Below are 14945 nucleotides of genomic sequence, written 5' to 3'. Positions count from 1 at the left end.
CCTTAATCCAAAAAAGGTTAGGTGAGGTTACTGGATGATTTGGGCAGCACGGTGGCCCTGCTGTCTCACGGCGCCGAGGTCCCAGGTTCGATCCCGGCTCTGGGTCTCTGTCCGTGTGGAGTTTGCACATTCTCCCCGTGTTTGTGTGGGTTTCGCCCCCACAACCCAAAGATGTGCAGGGTAGGTGGATTGACCACGCTAAATTGCCCCTTAATTGGAAAAAAATGAATTGGGCACTCTAAATTTATTTTTAAAAAAGGTGAGGTTACTGGGTTACGGGGATAAAGGGGATAGGGTGGAGGCGTGGGACTTAAGTAGGGTGCTCTTTCCAAGGGCCGGTGCAGACTCGATGGGCTGAAGGCCTTCTTCTGCACCGTAAATTCTATGATTGTACGATCTCTGCTTTCAAATCCTGGGATCTCATCAGTTATGTCGGAAGCTAGTTGGGTGGAGTTCTCCGTGTCAATGCTGCATTGAGGGGGTTAAAAACAAACACTGTCCGGGTCAGCCTTTTGTTTCCCATGCTCCAAATGCTCGTCTTCTGTTACGGAACACAGTATTAGCGGCAACTATCTCCAGTTTCCCGAAACTGCAAACAGTCCGGAACTCAATGGTCCCATCCTTTCTACTCAGCTAAGCGAAAATCAGTGTCAATAAATTGAAGACACTAAGCGGCATAAACATTGCATTGTGCCTTAATAGCACAAAGTCCAACATGTACAGATAAATACTGTGCGGTTACATTAGTAGACAATGCTCAGTCCCAACACAAAGCAGAGTAGCCAGATGCATTCTGTGTCAATATCGCCGTAATGTATTAATGGACTCTGGATGTAGAAATCCTCTCGGTGCCCCTTGGGAGGCTCAAAGTTTATGACCGAAATGTTTCATCTTAAGTGGGCTCATTAACAAAGCAAGAAAGAAAATTGAACTCGCGAGCACAGCATTAGCCAAGTTGAAGAAGTTGAATCAATACCGCTGCCAAAAACAAAGAGGCTGTTAGATTCAGGTAGCCACAGAAGTCTAACATCTATCTGGTACATGCAGGGAAATAAGGCTTGAACTAGCTTCCTAGTTATACAGAGAGGAAATGAAAAATGCATTGCGTGAAGATGAGCTGCAATTTTAGCTATATTGTTCTCAAGTCAGGTCATGAAAATGTTGCAGGGTGACATCATTATTCACATGATTGTTTATTTACGGAGTATGGTGATTTCAAAATCTAGAAAAAGGGCCGAAATTTGCTTAGTTCCTGTGCTGTATTGTTCTTTACTCTTTCAGGAAGTGCTGAGGGTTTTGGGAAAGGATGGTATCATGGCCGGTACAGGCTTGAAGGGCCGAAGGGCCAGTTCCTGTGCTGTATTGTTCTTTGCTCTTTCAGGAAGTGCTGAGGGTTTTGGGAAAGGATGGTATCATGGCCGGTACAGGCTTGAAGGGCCGAAGGGCCAGTTCCTGTGCTGCATTGTTCTTGGTTCTGCTCCCAATGTTGGGGTCTTCCAGTGCCACCGACAGCGACATCTCGGCGTGGGTTCTCCGGCGGCAGGGGGTGCGGTGAAGGGAAGATCCCGCCGGTGGCCAATGATGGGCTGCCTCAGTCACTGCAAAATACAGCGCGGGGTGGGTTGAAAATCAGCCCAATGACTTGCATTATATAGCACCTTTTATGACATCCCAAACAACTTTACAGTCAAATTGGGCATAGCAGGGTTCCACAGACGGCAATGGGATAATGACCAGACAATCTATGTTTAGCTGTTGCTCAGTAACGGCCCCAGGATTCCACTGGTTTCACTCACAACAGTGCTTTGGGACCTTTTGTGGCCATCTGGGAGAAAAGGCGATGGGGTTTGACAGCCCTGCCCGCTGCCAGGATCCTCCAGTCCCACCATTGGGCAGTGGGCTACTGGTTCGGGCCGTCCAATCTCCCACAGCGGGCCCTGCCACGATGGAACCGGAAAATACCAGCCAAAGCCTGAGAGCTGCACTGGATCGTCAGCCTAGACTTTGTGCGCAAGCCTCCGGGGTGGGACTTGCACCCGCGGTCTGCTGGCACAGAGGCACGTGTGCCATCAACCATGGACTTAAAGGGGTTCAGAGCACACAAAAACACCTTGACAGGTCCACTTTCTGTCAATAGCTATCGCCAAAGTAACAATTTTCAACTTTAAAAGACGGATCTAAGGGCGGCGCGGTGGCGCAGTGGATAGCACTGCTGCCTCACGGCGCCGAAGTCCCAGGTTCGATCCCGGCTCTGGGTTACTGTCCACATGGAGTTTGCTCATTCTCCCCATGTTTGCGTGGGGGTCGCCCCCACAACCCAAAGATGTGCAGGGTAGGTGGATTTGCCACGCTAAATTGCCCCTTAATTGGAAAAAATAATTGGGTACTCTAAATTTAAAACATTTATTTTTAAAAAGGTGGATCTATGATTGAAGACGATCGGTACAAAGTCACCTGTGGTCAATTCATGAGGATATAGCCTAGCATTTACATCACTTCCTTGATCGTTATTCATCATTTGCCCGACACAATTTTGACCACTTTAGTCTGTCAATTGATGTGTCTGAGTTTAAAAAGCCAAAGTAACAAATGTTTATGCAGCAGCCTTTGCCCAGGCTTTTCAGACAACATAGACCATTTCACTCAAGGGGACATTTTCTCCATTTCTCATTACAGACTGAAAATTTCAAACACAGATATCTGCACACTGCGGAATTGCTGACCATCCGGAATTGTCCTGGAGCCTCTAAAGCTAACCTCCGGGACACTGCGGTGTGCAAAATGTCCAGGTGAAAAAAAATTGACCTTTCAAAAATTTTCTTTGAACACCTTTGGTTCTTGGATGGAGAAGTAATAACAATAGCTGGGGAGAAAAGTGCTGTTTGCTCATCAAGAATGATCCAATCGGATAATGAAGACATATTCCCTTTCCGATTGGCCAGCGAGAGGTGGGTGGAGAGGGGGTGGGGGAGGGTTGGTTTCAGGTCATGTGATGAGACTTCCTGGAACATAGCCAATCAGAATTGGCAACGGTGACTCACAAATATGGTTCAAATTATGCTTATTGTAGACTAGTTAAATAATTATTAGTTTTCTTTTCTCCGGCCTTCCCTATGGCTATATGATTAACATGACTTTCAAATGAAATAGGTTTTTTTTAACTCATGGTCTTCTGATGATCATTTTATGCTTGGAAGGAAAATTGTGAAATTGAACACTACACAGAGTTGTCACTTTATACACAGGCTCGCCGGAACAGCTGGAAACCTTAACTGAATTGCCAGATAATCAAACCTTTATCTTTATAATCTTTATTGTCACAAGTAGGCTTACATTAATGCTGCAATTAAGATACTCTGAAAAGCCCCTAGTCGCCACACACCGGCGCCTGTTCGGGTACACAGAGGGAGAATTCAGAATGTCCAAATTACCTAACAGCACATCTTTCGGGACTTGTGGGAGGAACCCGGAGCAAGCGGAGGAAACCCACGCAGACGCAGGGAGAACGTGCAGACTCCGCACAGAAAGTGACCCAGCCAGGAATCGAACCTGGGACCCTGGCGCTGTGAAGCCACAGTGATAACCTCTGTGCTGTCCTCCACATCTACCCATATACCTTCCACATATACCCAGGTGTAGAATCTTACTATTGACAAAAGTACCCCTCTTCAAACAGGATCTCTGGTGGAGTGACCCCATCTTTAAACAGAGGTCCAAAGTTGCCTCTTTTAACAGGGTCCTTGATGTAGAATCTCCCTCATTAAACAGTGTCCCTGATGGGGACCCCCTCTTTTAACAGGGTCCCTGGTGGAAAGTCCCCCTGATTAAACAGTCCCTTATGGAGATATCCCTCTTTGAAAAAGCCACTGACAGAGAGTCCCCCTCATTAAACATGGACCCTGGTGGATAGACTCCTCATTAAACAGGGTCCCTGATGGAAAGTCTCTCTCTTTAAACAGAGTGTCTGATGGAGAGTCTCCTCACTATATTGAGTCCCTGATGGAGTGACACTCTCTTTAAAGTGGGTCCCTGATGGAGAAACCACTCTTTAAACAGGGTCCCTGAAGGAGAGATTCCTCTCTGGAAAAGAGAGCTCCTGCTGGAGATCTGCCCCTCATTAAAGTGGGTCCCTGATGGAGAGACCACTCTTTAAACAGGGTCCCTGACTGAGAGTTAACCTTTGTAAACAGAGGCAATGATCGATCAAATGACCACGGCGTACCCAACCCGGTGACGCAACGAGACCATTAAACCTCGTGAGCGGCCTCTCATGAGATTTGCAACGCATGGAACGCCTCGTGAGATCTAACGAGATCTCACGATACATCTACATCTGGATCTCGTTCTCGCCGGGTGAGATCCAGATTTATATATTTAAGTGAGGCTCACTTAAACATGTCGGCATCTGTTGCTCCAGAGGCCCAGGAACAAATGGCCATACCTGGGAGACCTCGCCAAATGTGGACCAGGTGTAATAGAACCTGGGAGGGCTCTCCCAGGCCATCGGAGGCCCCAGGGTGGATGGGTAGGGCAGTACCCTGGCTATCCTGTTGCCACCCAGGCACATTGGCATTGCTACCTTGGCAGCACGGACAGGTTACCTGTTATGTTCTTCTGTCCTGGCTGGTGTGAATGATGCACAGAAGAACATCTCATTCTTGAATAAAGTATTTTGTTATAAAATAAATACGTGGTAAAGATAACTGTAACAAATCTATTACAAACTACTAATACTAACAAATTATCCTAGAGCTACAGCAAGTACGACTATGCATTAACACGACTAACTCTCAACTCCCCGAGGTACAGAGTCACATGGTAGACAGACTTACTGCCACCTACTGGTCAGAGGTTGTTTACATCGTTATATACAAGATAGATTATGCATATCATTACATCCCCTTTCCTTTGGAAATGTAACTATTTACATTCATGACTTTGTTTTTTGCATTACAACATTATATGCTTGTTTTTTATACATTTTTATTATTTACAGATCATCACAAATTCAGTCTCTCAGGTTTATGTGTCTGCTTTGTGGATCTTCTGAGTGGTTGAATTTGTGACTGTGTTTCATGTTCATTTGTTGGTGTTGATAATGTTTGTGGTTGTTCTGCTTGACTTTAAGTATCTTGACTTTGTTGTGTCTCTGTATTCTGAACTGGTTCTTGTGAATTGTCTCAGGTGTGCTCACAATGTCTTTGTATGGCTCTGGTACAAAAGGTCACTGACCCTTGAGTAAGGCTCTTCTATTTCTCCCTAAGAAGTCTTACAACACCAGGTTAAAGTCCAACAGGTTTGTTTCAAACACGAGCTTTCGGAGCGCAGCTCCTTCCTCAGGTGAATGGAGAGGTATGTTCCAGAAACATTTATATAGACAAAGTCAGAGATGCTGGACAATGCTTGGAATGCGAGCATTTGCAGGTAATCAAATCATTACAGATCCAGAGATAGGGGGTGATCACAGGTTAAAGAGGTGTGAATTGTCTCAAGCCAGAACAGTTGGTAGGATTTTGCAAGTCCAGGCCAGATGGTGGGGGGTGGATGTAAAGCGACATGAATCCAAGATCCCGGTTGAGGCTGCACTCATGCATGCGGAACTTAGCTATAAGTTTTTGCTTGGCAATTCTGCGTTGTCGCGTGTCCTGAAGACTGCCTTGGAGAACGCTTACCCGGAGATCAGAGGCTGAATGCCCTCGACTGCTGAAGTGTTCCCTGACTGGAAGGGAACATTCCTGCCTGGTGATTGCCGCACGATGCCCGTTCATTCGTTGTCGCAGTGTCTGCATGGTCTCGCCAATGTACCACGCTTCAGGACATCCTTTCCTACAGCATAAGAGGTAGACTACATTGGACCTGTCTATCGCAGTGTCTTGGCGTACTTTAACCATCCATTCCTGGATGGCTAAAGTAAATCTTCCAATCTGACTGTGTCATCTGGTTGCAATGGCTGGAACCTTTTCATGGATTGGTCATAGTATCGCTTTTGCCTCTTTTTTTGAAAGCATAGTTTCCTTCCTAATCTTCGATTAGCAGGCTCTTGTGGAATAAAGGGCCTATTGTCGCAGTGTCTGCATGGTCTCGCCAATGTACCACGAATACAAGAAGAGATAACAAATAGGTTAGACCAAGGAGAGCCAATGGATGTTATCTATCTTGACTTCCAAAAGGCCTTTGACAAGGTGCCTCACGGGAGACTCCTGAGTAAAATAAGGGCCCATGGTATTCGAGGCAAGGTACTAACATGGATTGACGATTGGCTGTCAGACAGAAGGCAGAGAGTTGGGATAAAAGGTTCTTTTTCGGAATGGCAACCGGTGACAAGTGGTGTCCCGCAGGGTTCAGTGTTGGGGCCACAGCTGTTCTCTTTATATATTAACGATCTAGATGACGGGACTGGGGGCATTCTGGCCAAGTTTGCCGATGATACAAAGATAGGTCGAGGGGCAGGTAGTATTGAGGAGGTGGGGAGGCTGCAGAAAGATTTAGACAGTTTAGGAGAATGGTCCAAGAAGTGGCTGATGAAATTCAACGTGGGCAAGTGCGAGGTCTTGCACTTTGGAAAAAAGAATAGAGGCATGGACTATTTTCTAAACGGTGACAAAATTCATAATGCTAAAGTGCAAAGGGACTTGGGAGTCCTAGTCCAGGATTCTCTAAAGGTAAACTTGCAGGTTGAGTCCGTAATTAAGAAAGCAAATGTAATGTTGTCATTTATCTCAAGAGGCTTGGAATATAAAAGCAGGGATGTACTTCTGAGGCTTTATAAAGCACTAGTTAGGCCCCATTTAGAATACTGTGAACAATTTTGGGCCCCATACCTCAGGAAGGACATACTGGCACTGGAGCGGGTCCAGCGGAGATTCACACGGATGATCCCAGGAATGGTAGGCCTAACATACGATGAACGTCTGAGGATCGTGGGATTATATTCATTGGAGTTTAGGAGGTTGAGGGGAGATCTAATAGAAACGTACAAGATAATGAATGGCTTGGATAGGATGGACGTAGGGAAGTTGTTTCCATTAGCAGGGGAGACTAGGACGCGGGGGCACAGCCTTAGAATAAAAGGGAGTCACTTTAGAACAGAGATGAGGAGAAATTTCTTCAGCCAGAGAGTGGTAGGTCTGTGGAATTCATTGCCACAGAGGGCGGTGGAGGCCGGGACATTGAGTGTCTTTAAGACAGAAATTGATAAATTCTTGATTTCTCGAGGAATTAAGGGCTATGGTGAGAGAGCGGGTAAATGGAGTTGAAATCAACCATGATTGAATGGTGGAGTGGACTCGATGGGCCGAATGGCCTTACTTCCACTCCTATGTCTTATGGTCTTATGGTCTTATTCATCAGCAACTGAGCAGTTGAAGGCCCGTTGATTAATGGTGCTGTCTGATAACTCTGCAGCACGAGGCAAGTGTCTTCTCAGCTATCCATGGCTCTTCTTAACAACTGTTTAACGATGTGAACACCCTTCTCTACCTTTCTGTTCGACTGAGGATACAGAGGATTCGACGTAATGTGTTCAAATGGTACTGAAGCGCCAAGTCCACTCATAGCTGTTGAAACATGGACCGTTGTCACTCATGATTATGTTAGGTATCCCATGGTTTGCAAAAATAACTTTTGTGTGCTTGATAACGCACCTCACAGAATTTGCTATCTCTACGACTTCTTGGTAACTGGAAAATAATCAATTACTAGCAGGTACTCCTTTCCCGCTAAATAAAAGAGATTGATGCCCACCTTCTGCCATGGAGCTATGATGATCTCACTCATCTGCATTGGTTCTTTGCTCTGTTTGCATTGAAACTTCTGACAGGTTTCGCAGTTATCAACCATTGCTTGAATAGACTTCCGGTGTGCATCATGGAGTGAGTGATCACACAGAGGCAGCTCCTGCCTAAGGTTGAAGAAAAGAGCTCTTTTTTGGGCAGCACGGGTTGGAATTTCGATGAAAAGGCGTGGGTGAATGTTCAAGGAGTATTTTCCCCCAGGAATAGGATGTTTCTTGGTTATCAGACCCTCAGAAACAGTGCAAGATTTGTCTGAAGCAGCAGCAAACAAAAGCCTCTGCAAGCATGCAAGCGGGGGAAGGGCCAGCTTATAGGTCTCAAGCTGACCCGAGGGCCTTTATGAAAGCTGAATTCTAGCAGCAGAGAGAAGAACGGTGAAAAGATCTCACCAAGGCCATTGAAGAACTGGAGACGGACTTCCGGTAGCGGTGATGCGGAGCTAAGCCGCACGTTCAGTGGCTCCCACTATTTTCGGACTTTGGGGCTCTTTTAAGGGCTCGCAGTGGTGCTGTTTGGACTTTTCCCCGTGTGGGAACACTATTTCTCAGATTCTCCACCGGTGGATGGCCTGGATTAGGAGTGGAGCGGTCATAAAATCGGCTTTGCAGTAAGCCGCACCGCAGCTCCCGCTGCTTAACGACTTTTGGGCCGATTTGAGGGCCCCAAACGGCGCTGTCTCGACGAATCCCAGTGGGGGAAGGTGTCTAGAGGAGTATTCCCCATAATTTATGGTGCTCACCCGGAGTGGGGCAAAGGAAAAAGCTGCAGCAGTTCCCCAAGAAAAGCAGGGGAAGAAGGACAAAATGGCGGCCGGCGGAACACCCGAGGACTGGTGGAAGTGGGCGCAGGAGCAGCAGGCCTCTCTTCAGCCCTGTTTTGCGGAGCTGAAGGCTGAGTTGCTGGACTCCCTGAATGCGACTACCAACAGGCTGCTTGGGGCTCAGGCGGCCCAGGAGGTGTCCATTAGGGAGTTGCAGCAGCAGGCCGCTGAGCGGGAGGAGGAGGCCGTGGTCCTCGTGGGGAAAGTGGAGTTGCACGAGGCACTTCACAAAAAGTGGCAAGACCGCTTGGAGGAGCTGGACGTTCGCACGAGGTGAAAGAATTTGAGGATCCTGGGCCTGGCGGAGGGGCTGGAGGGGTCGGATCTCCCGTCGTACGTGACCACGATGTTGAGCTCGTTGATGGGAGCGGGGTCCTTCCATTTGCCCCTGGAGCTTGAGGGAGCTCACAGAGTGCTGGCCAGGAGGCCTAAGGAAAATGAACCCCCGCGGGCGGTGCTGGTGCGGTTCCATCGATTTAGTGACCGGGAGTGTGTGCTGCGCTGGGCCAAGAAAGAGAGGAGCAGCAAGTGGGAGAATTCGGTGGTGCGAATCTACCAGGACTGGAGTGCGGAGGTGGCAAAGCGGCCGGCCGGGTTCAACCGGACGAAGGCGGAGCTGCACGCCAAGCAGGTCAGATTTGGAATGCTGCAGCCTGCGCGTCTGTGGGTGACATATAAGGACTGGCACCACTACTTCGAGTCCCCGGAGGAGGCGTGGGCCTTTGTACAGGCGGAGAAGCTGGAATCGAACTAGGGTCTGGGGACACACTATGGCCGTTGCTGTTTTCGCTGTTGCTGTTCTTCAATTTTGACACGTGTTTTTTTTATGCTGGTTTTCTTTTTGCTCTGTTTCCGGGTGGGTTTGTCTGTTGGGTATGGGTGTGGGGTATGTGGGGAACGTTGGGGGTATGTGCTTTATATGTTCTCTTCTGTACGGGGCTGGGGGTTAGGGTGAAACTGGATTTTGAGGAACTGCGTCAGAAGGGTGGGGTGTGGCAGTGTGAAAGCGCGGGCTTTCCTCTGGTTGTCCGCGCTGCGGGGCAGGGGGGGCGGAGCTGGAGGTGGAGGCGTGGCCTCTACTGGTTTTCTTTCCCACGCTGAAGCGGTGCCAAGGAGGTGTGGCAAGAGGGGGATGATCCCATGCCGGGAGGAGATGAGTTTTGGCAGGAGCTCCGGGTCAGCAGAAGTCAGCTAACTCACGGAAGTACCATGGAGGGTGAGTCGCGGCTAGGAGGGGTCCTAGCCTGGGAGGGTGGGGTGGGATACCGGGATGCTGCTGGAATGGCCAGGAAGGAGCTGGCATGGGCCGGGGGGATAGAGGAGAGGCGTTATCGCCATGGGGAACGGGTCAGGCGGGGCGAGCTGGCCTGGGGCGAGCAGTTGATAAGCTATGGCTAGCCGGCGGGGGAGAGGGGCAGGTTGCCCTCTGATCCGGCTGATTACCTGGAACGTGAGGGGGCTGAATGGGCCGGTTAAGAGAACTAGGGTATTTTCTCATCTGAAGGGGCTGAAGGCGGACGTGGCTATGCTCCAGGAGACCCACTTGAAGGTGGCGGACCAGGTTCGTCTGAGGAAGGGGTGGGTGGGGCAGGTTTTTCACTCAGGATTGGATGCGAAGAACCGGGGGGGTGGCGATTCTGGTGGGGAAGAGGGTGGCGTTCGAGGCGGCTGAGGTGGTGTCGGACAAGGAGGGCAGATATATTATGGTGAAGGGTAGGCTACAGGGAGAGAAGGTGGTGCTGGTTAATGTATATGCCCCGAATTGGGATGATGCCGGGTTCATGAGGTGCTTGTTGGGCCGCATTCCGGACCTGGAGGCAGGGGGCCTGATCATGGGGGGAGACTTTAACACAGTGCTGGATCCCCCACTGGACCGGTCCAGTTCAAGGACGGGTAGGAGACCAGCGGCGGCCAAAATGCTGAGGGGGTTTATGGACCAGATGGGAGGGGTGGATCCTTGGAGGTTTGGGAGGCCGAGAGCACGGGAGTATTCCTTTTTCTCCCATGTCCATAGGGTCTATTCCCGAATAGATTTTTTCATCCTGAGCAGGGGATTGATCCCGAAGGTGCAGGATGCAGAGTATTCGGCCATAGCGATTTCAGACCATGCTCCGCACTGGGTTGATCTGGCGATGGGGGAGGCGCGGGACCAGCGCCCGCTCTGGCGCCTGGATGTGGGGCTGCTGGCTGATGAGGAGGTGTGTAGGAGGGTCCGGGGAAGTATTGAGGGGTATCTTGATACCAATGACACGAGGGAGGTCCGGGTGGGGATGGTCTGGGAGGCTCTGAAAGCAGTGATCTGGGGGGAGCTGATCTCCATCTGGGCCCATAGGGAAAGGAGGGAGAGGAAGGAGAGGGAGAGACTGGTGGGGGAGCTGCTGGATGCGGACAGGAGAAACGCGGAGGCACCGGAGGAGGGGTTGCTGGGGGAACGGCGTAGTTTGCAGGCCAAATTTGACTTGTTGACCACCAGAAAGGCGGAGACACAGTGGAGGAGGTCACAGGGCACGGTATATGAGTATGGGGAGAAGGCGAGCAGGATGTTGGCGCATCAGCTCCGCAGGTGAGATGCGGCTAGGGAAATTGGTGGAGTGACGGATAGGGGTGGGAATGTAGTGCAGAAGGAGACAGAAGTAAATGGGTTCTTTAGGGACTTCTACGAGGAACTGTAACGGTCAGAACCTCCGATGGGGAGAGGGGGAATGGAGAGCTTCATGAACAGGCTATGGTTCCCAAGGGTTCAAGAGGAGCTGGTAGAGGGGCTGGGGGCGCTGATAGAGTTGGAGGAGCTAGTCAGGGGGATTGGACAAATGCAGTCAGGTAAGGCGCCGGGGCCGGACGGGTTCCCGGTGGAATTTTATAAAAAGTATGCGGATCTGGTGGGCCCCCTGTTGGTGCGAGCCTTCAATGAGGCATGGGAGTGGGGGGCTTTGCCCCCGACGATGTCGCGGGCACTGATCTCTCTGATCCTGAAGCGGGATAAGGACCCCTTGCAGTGTGGATCATACAGGCCTATCTCGCTCCTCAATGTTGACGCTAGGTTGCTGGCGAAGATCCTGGCCACCAGGATAGAGGACTGAGTGCCAGGGGTGATACACGAGGATCAGACAGGATTTGTCAAGGGACGGCAGCTCAACACGAATGTGCGGAGACTGCTAAATGTTATTATGATGCCGGCAGTGGAGGGGGAGGCGGAGATAGTGGTGGTGCTGGATGCGGAGAAAGCGTTTGATAGAGTTGAGTGGGGGTACCTGTGGGAGGTGCTGGAGCGGTTCGGATTCGGGGAGGGATTCATCAAATGGGTGAGGCTGCTCTACGCGACTCCGATGGCAAGTGTAGTTACCAATGGAAGGAGATCGGAGTACTTTAGGCTCTACCGTGGGACCAGGCAGGGGTGCCCCCTGTCCCCCTTGCTCTTTGCACTGGCGATTGAACCTTTGGCTATGGCGTTGAGGGAGTCAGGGAGATGGAGGGGTCTGGTGTGGGGTGGGGAGGAACATCGTGTATCGCTGTATGAGGACGACCTGCTGTTGTATGTGGCGGATCCAGAAGGGGGAATGCCGGGGGTGATGGAGCTGTTAGCAGAATTTGGGGGCTTCTCGGGCTATAAGTTAAATTTAGGCAAGAGTGAGGTATTTGTAGTACACCCGGGTGATCAGGAGGAGGGAATTGGGAGACTCCCATTTAAGAGGGCAGTGAAGAGTTTCAGATACCTGGGGGTGCAGGTGGCCAGGAGTTGGGGGACTCTCCATAAGCTTAATTTTACCAGGCTGGTGGAACAGATGGAGGAGGAATTTAAAAGGTGGGACATGGTGCCGCTATCGTTGGCGGGTAGAGTGCAGTCCGTCAAAATGACAGTTCTCCCGAGGTTCTTGTTCCTTTTTCAGTGTTTGCCCATCTTTATCTCTAGGGCCTTTTTTAGAAGGGTGACTAGCAGCATCATGAGCTTTGTTTGGGCGCATGGGACCCCGAGGGTGAAGAGGGTCTTCTTGGAGCGGGGTAGAGATGGGGGGGGCTGGCGTTACCCAATCTCTCGGGGTATTATTGGGCGGCCAATGTGTCGATGGTGCGCAAGTGGGTAATGGAGGGGGAGGGGGCAGCATGGAAATGGATGGAGAGGGCGGCCTGTGGAGATACAAGCCTGGGGGCCCTGGTAACGGCGCCATGGCCGCTCCCTCCTACGAGGTATACCACAAGTCCGGTGGTGGCGGCTACCCTCAAGATTTGGGGGCAGTGGAGGCGACATAGGGGAGAAGTGGGGGGCTCAATGGAGGCTCCGTTAAGGGGGAACCATAGGTTCGTCCTGGGGAACATTGATGGGGGATTTCAGGGTTGGCACAGAGCGGGCATCAGACAGCTGAGGGACCTGTTTATTGATGGGAGGTTTGCGAGCCTGGGGGAGTTGGAGGAGAAATTTGGGCTCCCCCGGGGAACATGTTCAGGTATCTGCAGGTAAAGGCATTTGCTAGGCGGCAGGTGGAGGGATTCCCTTCGCTTCCCACGAGGGGGGTGAGTGACAGGGTGCTTTCGGGGGTCTGGGTCGGAGAGGGGAAGATATCTGATATCTACAAGGTTATGCAGGAGGCGGAGGAGGCGTCAGTAGAGGAGCTGAAAGCTAAGTGGGAGGGGGAACTGGGGGAACAGATCGAAGATGGAACATGGGCTGATGCCCTGGAGAGGGTTAATTCTTCCTCCTCATGTGCGCGGCTTAGCCTCATCCATTTCAAGGTGCTGCACCGGGCCCACATGACTGGGACGAGGATGAGTAGGTTCTTTGGGGGTGAAGACAGGTGTGTCAGGTGCTCGGGGAGTCCAGCGAACCATGCCCATATGTTCTGGGCATGCCCGGCACTGGAGGAGTTCTGGAAGGGGGTGGCGAGGACGGTGTCGAGGGTGGTGGGATCCAGGGTCAAGCCAGGATGGGGACTCGCGATTTTGGGGTTGGGGTGGAGCCGGGAGTGCAGGAGGCGAAAGAGGCCGGTGTGCTGGCCTTTGCGTCCCTAGTAGCCTGGCGAAGGATCTTGCTACAATGGAAGGATGCGAGGCCCCCAAGCGTGGAGACCTGGATCAATGACATGGCGGGTTTCATTAAGCTAGAGAAGGTCAAATTCGCCTTGAGAGGGTCGGTACAAGGGTTCTTTAGGCGGTGGCAAACTTTTCTCGACTTTCTGGCTCAACGATAGGGTACGGGGACAGTAGCAGCAGCAACCCGGGGGGGGGGAGGGGGGGAAGGGGGAGGGAAAAGGTGAGGGAGTGGGCGGACGATGACTATGTTTGTTTATTTAATTTAAATTTATTTTTAAGTTCTTTTGTTGTTCATTGGGGTTGGGGGGGGTGGGGGATGGGATACATGCGTCGATGCATTTCATTGTTTGTCATTATGTTTTATATTTTCTGTAAAAAATTCCAATAAAAATTATATTTAAAAAAACCCATTGCTTGAATATAATGGTTGATTGCAGGCCGATAAACTGTATCCCTGGCTCTTCTCCTGCTCGTCTCTATTCCCAAGTGCCCTGCACGATGTTTTCGAAGAATCAATGACCTTAACGATTGTGGAATTACAATCCTTTGCTGTCGAAGCAAAAATCCATTTGCCTCACTTAATTCTGCCCTCACATTGTAATAGCTGGAGCAGGAACCTTCAGGCCATCCCTCGTGGAGATATTTTATCACTTTCTGTAAGAATGTGACTTTGGGCGTTTCTTCTTTTATCAATCTTGATTTGTCATCAGACACAGGAAGTGGCTCAGTGACATATTTACATGGTCTTGAACATCCTCATCCATCTGATGTATCTCTTCCATGGCTCGAGATATTGCATCGATTAGATGCTTGTTTGGTGGAGATATTAGCTTGAAATCATATCATTGGAGTTTCATCATCATGCGCTGGAGTCTGGGGGGGCATCTCGTTCAGATTTTGTTTTACAATTGCTACCAAAGATCTGCGGTCAACAAAAGATGGTCGTCCGTATACATAGTCGTGGAACTTAGTAAGACCATTAATTCATTAATTAAACTAGGCATTCCTTTTCAATTTGCGCATACCTGCACTCCATATCTGATATTGATCTGGGTGTATATGCTAGTGGAAGCCAGTTTTCTTCCACATCTTGCTGTAAGAAGATCACTCCCAACCCAGCCTATGACGCGTCGGTGGAAATTTCCATCTTTTTCACTGGGTCAAAAAACGTCAGGACTGGCGTTGTTGTTAATGACACTTGCCATTCCTGTTCATGCCTAATCGACCATTGGAATATTGCGACTCTCTTGATTGTTTTTTTTCTGAGATGTAATGTTTTCGCTGCACATTTTGGTGTACATTTGCCA

At 50.1% G+C, this 14945-nt stretch overlaps 1 protein-coding gene across 1 annotated transcript in view; it reads right to left on the bottom strand.

Annotated features, from left to right (window-relative positions):
* bmpr1ba (bone morphogenetic protein receptor, type IBa) overlaps window positions 1-14945 on the bottom strand; it is a 536867-nt gene that overhangs the window by 387061 nt on the left and 134861 nt on the right. The gene's annotated exons all lie outside the window — the stretch shown is intronic.

Source organism: Scyliorhinus canicula, chromosome 3 (assembly GCF_902713615.1).
Source record: "Scyliorhinus canicula chromosome 3, sScyCan1.1, whole genome shotgun sequence".
Classification (NCBI taxonomy): Eukaryota; Metazoa; Chordata; class Chondrichthyes; order Carcharhiniformes; family Scyliorhinidae; genus Scyliorhinus; species Scyliorhinus canicula.
Note: the sequence above shows the minus strand (reverse complement) of the source record. Positions and strands in the feature narration are given on the sequence as shown.